The following is a 9,757-nucleotide window of genomic DNA, read 5'->3' on the forward strand; positions in this document are numbered from 1 at the left end:
TAAAGCAATGCTTATGTGTACCTATATTTTACAAATAAAATACTAACTAATATTAATAAATTCCAAAAACTGTTAAATTAAAATAGACTAATATATGCACATATCATTTTTAGACGAAATTCGAAATCGTACGGAAAAAAGAGAGAACAAATCTTGCAATGAACCTTTTTTTGAAGGACATTAATGATTATGAAGTAAATAAGAATATATTAGAAAAACCAAAGAAATTTCTATTAGGCATGACCCGATCCGAATGAAACCCGTTTTGACGCCCCATTATGACATCAACACCACAAAAAGGCCTGCGGTGCGACTCATCCCATAACGTTGTTTGGTAGAACATCCCCGTCACCCCCCGTGGCAATCTCTTAAATCTGTAGTAAAAAACAACAAAAAAATAATTTAAAAATCATTCAAATTGCCATCGTTCAATTCATAACAGAAATTTTAGTCCTCATACAAGCTTAAAATCCAAACTCTCTCCCAAATGCAAAGCCCTTCCCGCTCTCTTTTCTTCATGTTGCCTTCTTTGCCCGTGGTTTAGCAGTGCATGGGCGGTGGCCAGGCTCACTCAGACCCGCCCGACAAGGAGGAGGACCGAAAGTCGCCGCTTGCTGCGGTGGCTGGTCTGCGGCTCCAAGATGCTCCTATTCTTTTCCTGCTTTACTTCCATACGGCTATACGGGCGGAGCTTACTGAGCTCCGGCGTTTGGCAGTTGCGGCCGCTGCGGATGGGAAGAGTGACTCATACTCGCGTGAATTCGTGGTTGAGCTGTTTAGAAGGTTCGAGTTTCTTAAGCTTGTTTGTAAGTATCACTGCGCTGCTGAAGATGAGGTGAGCTGATCTGACTGCATATTTATTCTGTTTGGCTGTCTAGAAAATGAAAATAGACTCGTCCGAAGAAAACGGACAAATGTCGTCCTTCTGTCTTCTTCAGATAAAATCTATGAAAATTTCCTTTTTCCATTTCTTTTCATTTCTCAGCAATCAAATAGAGCAGGTGGCTTTGGATCAGTTGAAATCTTTATTGTTGATTCTTTTTAACTAATTTTACGAATATAAGATGATCAAGTAATTAGCCGAGGATTATGCATGCAATAAGCATTAATTCATTGTTGTTTAATTATCAACTATAAACGAAAGACTTTGGTGTAACCAAAACATAAGTTGACTTTCACGCTGAATATTTATATGTTTCATCCATCAGATTAATAAATTAATCAGAGTTTAGGTAGGTTATGTGGCTTTTGATTTTATAAGTAGAAGAGTTAAAGAAATAAGAATTGCTGCTAATTCTTTTAGTAATACTAAATTAATTAAAGACGGACATAGCATTGAACAAAGCTTAGCTAATAAAGAAACGCTCTTTTTTAAAACATAGGTTAATGTTAAAAGGTTAATATTTGATGTACTTGCAGTGTATAAAAATGTTAGTGGAAAGTGTCTTAATGCTGACATGAACTCCTAAAATTTGACAATACAAACCGGTGGGTAGAACTAAAGTAGCAAAAGAATTTTTTCCGTCAAGCACATATGTTTTATAATGTTTCAACTCGGATATTTTTCGGATTTCAGAAGTCCACATTAGCATTTAGATGGTTTTCATTAGCGAAGTTTTCAATTTTACTTGTTTGTAGCAATATGAAATGTACAAAAATTTATAACCTAGTTTTATAGAGTAGAGATTAGATCTCATTTTGACAAACAAGGAATGCCTAGATACTTTAACCTCCATCATAGTATGCGTTTATGTACGTATAACTTTCCAATTGACATCAGTAGTTCCATGAGTATAAACAAAAATTGTTGGCAGGTTGTCTTTCTAGCTCTGGATGCACATGTTAAAAATGTGGCTTGTACATATTCACTGGAGCATGAAAGTATAGATCACAACTTCGATTCTGTTTTCTATTGCTTAAATGCATTGGAGGGAAGTGAAAATACCTCTAAAGCATTGCAAGAACTTGTATTTTGCATTGGCGCCATCCAAGCTTCTATTTGCCAGCATATGTTGAAAGAAGAAAAGCAGGTAACTCTCTTATTTATTTTTATTAGTTATTTCTTTTTGCTTTTCTTTTTCCCATTACATGAATTGTGTTGCTTTTCCCCCATTAGCTTGCCCTTTGTTTCTAGTTTAAGCGATACCCAAAGGTGAAGGTTGGATTGTTTCTGGGGAGTGGGCACAAAGGTTTTTTTCTTAGAGCTATATAGATGCATAAATTATTATGTTAAAAAGTGTATATATATACATACCTTCATCCATTTTGTGTTCATACTGTGAAACTGTTGTAGATGAGAGAACTTTACCATTGCCACATCTAAAGTATCAAAAGCATTCTCAGAGGAGATATATAATTAGATTAGATGCATATAAAAGTTTAAAGGATTATCCTATACACATCTTCTGGAAGTTTTATAACTCCATAATAGATTTAAATGCATGCTGTGTGTCCATCAAACTATAATAAGGGAGTCGAAATGAGCTTGTAGTCCTCAATTACATTTGTTTCCTTTTCTGTTAGTCTATAAATTGAACAAAAGTATTTTTTATTCAAATGCCCTAATAGTATTTTTAATTAGACGCCCTTATCAAAACTAGGATGCAAAAGAAGGAAACCGCTATGCTATGAATAAGAAACTTCTATTTCATCGCAATTTTTTAGCCTGGAAAACCATGGCATCTATTGATTGATTAGATGACTTTTATTTTCTATTTTCTAATTTAATGTCTTTAAGGCAATTGATTAGATATCTAACCAAGGGAGAGTAAGTTTGCAAACTTCTCTTTTTATGTCTTTGTGTCACTTTTTCATTTGTTTATCTTTTAATTTTAGCACAATGAGCTCTTTAAAGATGACACTCAAAATATTTAAAGTAGTAGGATACTTAATTTATTTAACAACAGCAGTTCCAACAATTAATTTTTGATATAGTTGCGTTCTTCATGTTCAACATGTCAATGCATACCTGACTAACCAACGTTCTACAATCTTATGCACTGCATGCAGGTTTTCCCTCTGCTGGTTAAACAATTTTCTTTCCAAGAACAAGCTTCTCTGGTGTGGCGGTTCATTGGTAGCATCCCTGTAATTCTGCTGCAGGATTTTCTACCATGGGTGATCTCTTTTTCTCATCCAGATGAGCAAGAAGAAATAAAAATTTTGTAAGAGAAGTTGTACCGAAGGAAAAATCATTGCAAGAGGTAGATCACTTGTTATATTCTTACCAGAATTTGAGTAACCTTCCTGACGGTAACAAATTTAAACAAATTTTGAAGGTTGTAGTATCCTGGCTAGATAAGAAACACCGGACTGGTTTTGAGTTTCACATTGAGCTTGCGAAAGGAGTTCAGCCTCTTGATGGTCCTATCTCTATCAAAAGCAAATTCAAATTCCATTTGATTAAGAATCCTCTTGGATGGATGAAAGCACCTTGTTTTCAAACAAATACCGGGAATAATCCAATTGATGGCCTTCTTTTCTGGCAAGGAGCCATTCAAAAAGATTTGAAAGAAATTCTGGCAGAGCTGCATCAAGTAAAAACATCAAGCTGCTTTCAAAATCTTGATTTTATTGTACTCAGACTGAAATTCCTTGCTGATGTCCTAATCTTCTACTGGTAACATATGTTTCCTAAAACATTTTGCAGACTAATTAAAATTTATTTGATTAAGGTGTCTACTTTAAATATTTTGTCTGTGCCACTAAATGTAACACCCCTAACTGAGTTGGCAATGGCCCCAGTCATAGAGACCTCAAATTATGGTTGGTGGCTCTCTATGAGCCTAACTTATTTGAGGTCTCTATATGGTCAACCTATGGTGTGAACAGTGACTCTGGGCCCCTTAGATTGGTTTAACTATGGTTTAAAAGTGAACTGTGAAGTATCGATACTTGAAGGAAAGAGTATTAAGTCCTCCAAAGTCAGTAGCCAAGATTTGAAAACAGGGAATCTTAGTCTCAAGACTTAACAACTAAGTCTGGAGACGTGCACTATTAAGTCTCGGAAATACCTCTATTATCTTTCCTTGTGCTATTATTTCTTTATCATCTTGTCCAAACTTTCAGAACTTGTTTTGTTATTTGCAGCAATGCACTGGAGAAGCTTTTTTACCCTGTCTTGGTTGATGTTTCCGACATTCAGCTGTCTCTGCCGCTCAAGATCTCTACATTGCAAGTGATATTAAACATTTACTGTACTTGGTAAATTATAATAGTCAAAAGGGGATAACAGAAATGAGTTTGTGAAGGAGCTGTGCCAGAAACTGGAGTCCTTTGTGAGGAACATTGACATAAAATTTAGTTTACAAGAAAATGAGGTATAAAGTGATTATTTATTTGCCATTCTTATACAGAAAAGTAGGATAAGATGGTCTCTATTGCAGCTTCAATTTTAAGTCATGATATGGCTTTATCTCTTTGTAGTTACATACCAACCATGTTCCAATAATCACTCACTGAAGTTTTGCCTGGATGACTGCCATCAACCAATTATTAAAAATGTTTTGCTACATTTTCCTTTGACACTTTTCCAGTTTCTTTCAGGTATTCCCCATCATTAGCAAGAACTGCAGTAAAGAAATGCAGCAGCAGCTTCTGTGCATAAGCCTCCAGGTGGTGCCACTAGGTTTGCTGAAATGTGTGGTCACCTGGTTTGCTGCTCATTTATCTGAGGATGAATCTAGGTCCATTCTGCATATTATAAAGAAAGGATATTCTTTGACCCATGCATCTTTGCATCCTTTTATTGGAGTGGTTCCTTTTAGGTTATTCAGGAAAAACCTCAGTTGAAAGTTTTAGAAGGGACTTGGAGAAATTGTTCAGCAGCAGATGCTCTTTTCTTCCTGTGTCAATTGAGGAGGATGCTGGATCTTCTTCCTTTCTTTCCGATATGTCCCTTGGTAAAGGATCTAAGTCTAAGATAATTAAGCCAGTTTTTGTTTACAAAGGAAAGAAGGACTTCCCTTATTCTTCAGCCAGCTCCCATGGCATTAAGCACGGTGAGACATCAAACTGCGGTGGAATCAATTTGCATATATTTTTTCCCAAAATGACAAGGGATTATGCTTTTTTCCAGATTTTTCTGTGAGAAGAACTGTGTTGATTATGCTATTGATGAACCAATACCAATGGATATGATTTCTTCTTTCATAAGGCTTTAAAGAAAGATTGGATTATCTTGTCCTTGGTTCAGCTCTGCTGACAGAAAATGCCGGGTTTCTCCCTGAGTTCCGCCAACGCTTCCATTTGATACACTCTTATATCGGATCCACAGTGATGCAGAGGATGAGGTAGCTTTCCAGCTTTGGAAGCAAAGGGAAAACACAGAAATATCAGCCACTCTTATTCTCTGGACCATGAAATAGAAGCTGAAAACTTCAGCAAAATATCCCTCATTTTGGATGAGATATATGAATTGCAACTTGAATATTCTAGTGGTGAACCAGTTACACTGGACTGGGTGGCGAAGCGCCAAAAGCTGTGTATTGATCTTCAGGATACATGCAAATCGATGCATAAGTTACTCTCTGACATGTGCATCGTGAAGAAGTTGAACTTTGGCCCTTATTTAGAGAATGTTTCACGCTAAAGGAGCAAGAAATGATCATAGGAAACATGCTTGGAAGAACAGGAGCAGAAATATTACAAGATATGATACCCTGGCTTATGTCATCTTTGACTCCGGATGAGCAGCAAACTCTTAAGTCCTTATGGCACAGTGCACGAGAAATACATGTTGATGAATGGTTAGGAGAATGGTGGGAAGGACATAAAATAGCTAAGGAAACAGAGAGTCAACTATTCCTTCGTGGACCCCAGATCCATTGGAGATTATCACAACATATTATCCTGAAGTCCTTAACAAACGAGAAGCCATTTGTGACAATTTCTCAAGAACTAGTTCGAATGGTGCTGAGTTGAGCTGTTAAGATTGCCCAACATAGATGATAAAGTAAAGGCTTTAAAGGTGATGAAAACTGTTCTGAATGTTCCAAACTGTTTAGCATGAGCAGTGACAAGCGATGCAATGAAGCAGCTGATCTGATGGGCTGGACTAATGAGCCAGATCAAAAGTTTCAAGTAACTCATAACACTGGGCAATGCAAACAACTAAAGACAATGAGTCAAGAAGATCTAGAGGCTGCCATAAGAAGGGTGTCATCTGACACATCGTTAGATCCTGAAAGGAAATCACACGTGATGCAGAACTTACTAATGAGGTGGGTAATAAGCATTACTTTCCAGTAAATGATATCTTTTAAACTTTAGGAGAAGATTTGTGGTCTTCGTAGGCTGCTTTTAGATAATCTAAACGCTTATTTCACATGTTTATAATTGGGTTTGCAGGCAGAAACTCCTATCTCCAAAAACCCATGAGCTAATACATTTATCTCAAATGCGACAATAGGCTGCTAGAAAATACAATTAGTGCCTTTTCAGCTGTTTATATATCTATTTGTGGGTGTATGTGTTTTTTATATCTTCATAGAATTTGACTCTTTTTTTCTGTACAGTCGTTGGATTCTTAAGCAACAGATATCTAATTTAGAAGTAAACAATTCAAATAATGGAGAAGGAATTCCAGTCAGCATCCATCCTATCGTGACCCTCTGAACTAGCATTGGGTTGTAAACACTACAAGAGGAACTGTAAACTTTTTGCCCCATGTTGCAACCAGCTTTATACATGCATTCATTGCCATAATGACGTGGCTGATCATAAACTGGATAGGTAATAACACTTTGTATATGAATTTGCTTTCCCTTTTAAAAATTAGAAGTTCTAAATTTTGTGTCTCTTCATCACATTTACCTGCTGTTCCTAATAAATATGCAGAAAATCTGTCACAAAAATGATGTGCATGAAATGCTTGGTAATTCAGCCAATTGGATTTACATGCTCAACGGTTTCCTGCCATAATCTATCAATGGGAAAATATTATTGCAGGATCTGCAAGTTATTCGATGACGAAAGGTGATATCTTGTTTAATTGTTCTCATATAAGATATTTACTGTGTTGAAGATTGATTTTGGACATTTCTAGACACCTAACATGATGCAACTAAATTCTGATTCTCTTCAAACTTCATTGCTACCATTGAACTCATTATTTTACCTTTGTTAAGCCAACAAACTTAATAGGAAAGGATCAGATTTAAGAGTTTGTCCATGATCAAAGTGGCATTGGAAACATTCAACTTATCTTTCACTATTTCTACTCTAGAATATGCAATACTAGAAATTAGTATGCAAAGCTACTTCACTGCACGATTAGAATTGATATGATATTTTATATGTTTCTTCTCTAGTTTACTATTTAAATGCCTGTGCTTGATATGTGGTCATTGGTGGGTGGTTGATAAGTTTTGCAGTTATAACTTATAAGCATTCTTTCTTCGCATAAATGAAAGGCCAAAAGTAAACTGATTTCAAATGTTTGGAATGTTATACTTTATGATCTCATATACTATGCATAGTCACGTTGAAGTCATTGCATTTTATCAGGGACTCATGAAATTTAAGGAATGAAATTTTCGTTGAGCAGATATAAAGGGAAATGTGTATTATCCATGTCAAAATCTGACATAAAATGATGTCACCTCTACTTTCATGAATGGAAAAAGACAATAGATAACTCAGATATGAATATTTTATACAATCAAAGGTATAAAAGTCCAAACATTACGATAATTTATTTTCATTCTGAATTCTAAATTGTTATATTTCAATATTATTCTTCGTTTTAGTCTTCTTAGGTGCCTTTAAACTTGGATTCAAAAGATGAATTTGGATTTAAAATAGCATAAGTTGCGTGATAAAATGCATATAAATTTAGTATTCATGATTAGTTTTCAAATATATGAATTTTTGGATGCCAATGAGCAGTGAATTTGAAATTTCTATTATGTAATTGTAAATTTGAAATTCATCTCTTTATACCTGTCAAATAGATAATTATTTTGATTCTGAACTAGCTTAATGCATAATGTATAGATTTCATTCTCATTTATATATTAAACGAAATCCCAGTCCAAAATTTGGAATATGTTCCAAACATAACATTAACAAACTGCAATTTGGTGCAAGTTTAAAGCTATTGTGAACTACCTATCATGTAATATAGAGGGTTGTTAACTTCTTGATTCTACATTTATGAATTGTTTAACATGGAAAATTTTCAACAGGCAAATTTATCACTGCCCTTACTGTAACCTCTGCCGAGTAGGGAAGGGATTGGGTGTTGACTACTTCACTGCATGAATTGCAATGCCTGCTTGTCACGATCTCTGTCACTGCATGTATGCAGAGAAAAGTCCTTTGAGGACAATTGTCCTATTTGCCACGAAGACTTCTTCAGCTCCACAGCTCCAGTAAAAGCGCTTCCTTGTGGACATATGATGCACTCAGCTTGTTTTCAGGTACTTAAGTCTGAAGTTCTTTTTCCTTGCAACTTCACCGAAATTTATCTGCTTCTTGTGTTGTTCTAGGATTATACTTGTACACACTACACCTGCCCAATCTGTAGCAAGTCACTTGGGACATGCAGGTTTGTTTCTCCTTATCTCTAATGTCAATGAATGTTATCATTGGAGTTCTAAGTTGACCATATCCAGTTATCATGTCAGCGCAAATTTATCCTTATATCTGAAATTGCTTGCATTTTCTCATATGAGTGCTTCACTGCTGATAGCAACAATATATGATATGTTGCCTTCCCTAAAATGTACTTGTTTGTGATTTCCTAATCAATTGGTTCATAAAAAGAGTGAACCTGTGGGGAATCAAAATCAGTGTCCTGTAGTAACAAATTGCTTAGGGTTAAACTTTTCTGTAATAACAATTTTTTGTCCTGTAATTTCTACCCTCGTTAGTCTCAATTACTTGGGAAGCTTGGAAAATTAAAGATTATCCCCCCCCCGGAGTTTTAGTTAAGGGGAAGAAAGAGGAAATAACACTTTCACATCATTATGCTGTAATTAGTGCTTGAAGATATGTAAACAGCTAAACTTTTAGAATCAGTAATCCGGAATCTAACAGGCTTGAGAAGATCTGAAGTCACAAACTGAAGAAAACAATGCCTCACATTTGTATCAAATTGATCCATGTTCAAATTTTAGTCTTCCCCATGACCGGCTAGGTGAGTACTATTAGCAGAGACGATCATGCTAGCCACTAACATGCTCGACTTCAACTTTATTTGTTTCTTTTTTTACATGGAAGTTCAGATTGCCTGCTTGTTTAATTTGATTATATGAAGTGCATTGGAACTATCTTTAGTAAATGACGATGATTGATGCTTTGAGGAGTTGAATGATCCTTAAACCTTAAGGGTTTTTTGCAGGTCTATTTAAGATGTTGGATGCTTTTTGGCTGAAGAGAAATTCCAGATGAACATCATGACCGAATCAGTTCATCGTGTTGTTTATTTGTCTTGGTTTATCATAGGCACTCTTCTTTGTAAGTTATAGAAGCCGTGTTTGAGAAATTATGATACGGACTGGACAGTGAAATTATTAACTTAAATTACAGCAATACTATGCAATGACTGTGAGACAAAAGAACAGCTCCCTACATTGAAGTATCATAAGTGCTCAACTGTGGCTCATATAACACGAGATACTATAGAAGATGAAAGACAAGCGCGCATTCTCTCGCCATCCATTGCCAATTGAAAGAAACCTACTTAGTCACCATGAGGAGAATATGTCTAAGGTCTGTCTCCGTATTTGAAACTTACCAACCGTGTGCATGTTCT

At 35.7% G+C, this 9,757-nt stretch overlaps 1 pseudogene; it reads left to right on the forward strand.

Annotated features, from left to right (window-relative positions):
- The first annotated feature begins 326 nt into the window (after positions 1-326).
- Positions 327-8,740, forward strand: LOC121226384 (zinc finger protein BRUTUS-like At1g18910; annotated as a pseudogene).
- Positions 8,741-9,757: the final 1,017 nt, after the last annotated feature.

The sequence above is a fragment of the Gossypium hirsutum genome, unplaced genomic scaffold (assembly GCF_007990345.1).
Source record: "Gossypium hirsutum isolate 1008001.06 unplaced genomic scaffold, Gossypium_hirsutum_v2.1 scaffold_155, whole genome shotgun sequence".
Classification (NCBI taxonomy): domain Eukaryota; kingdom Viridiplantae; phylum Streptophyta; class Magnoliopsida; order Malvales; family Malvaceae; genus Gossypium; species Gossypium hirsutum.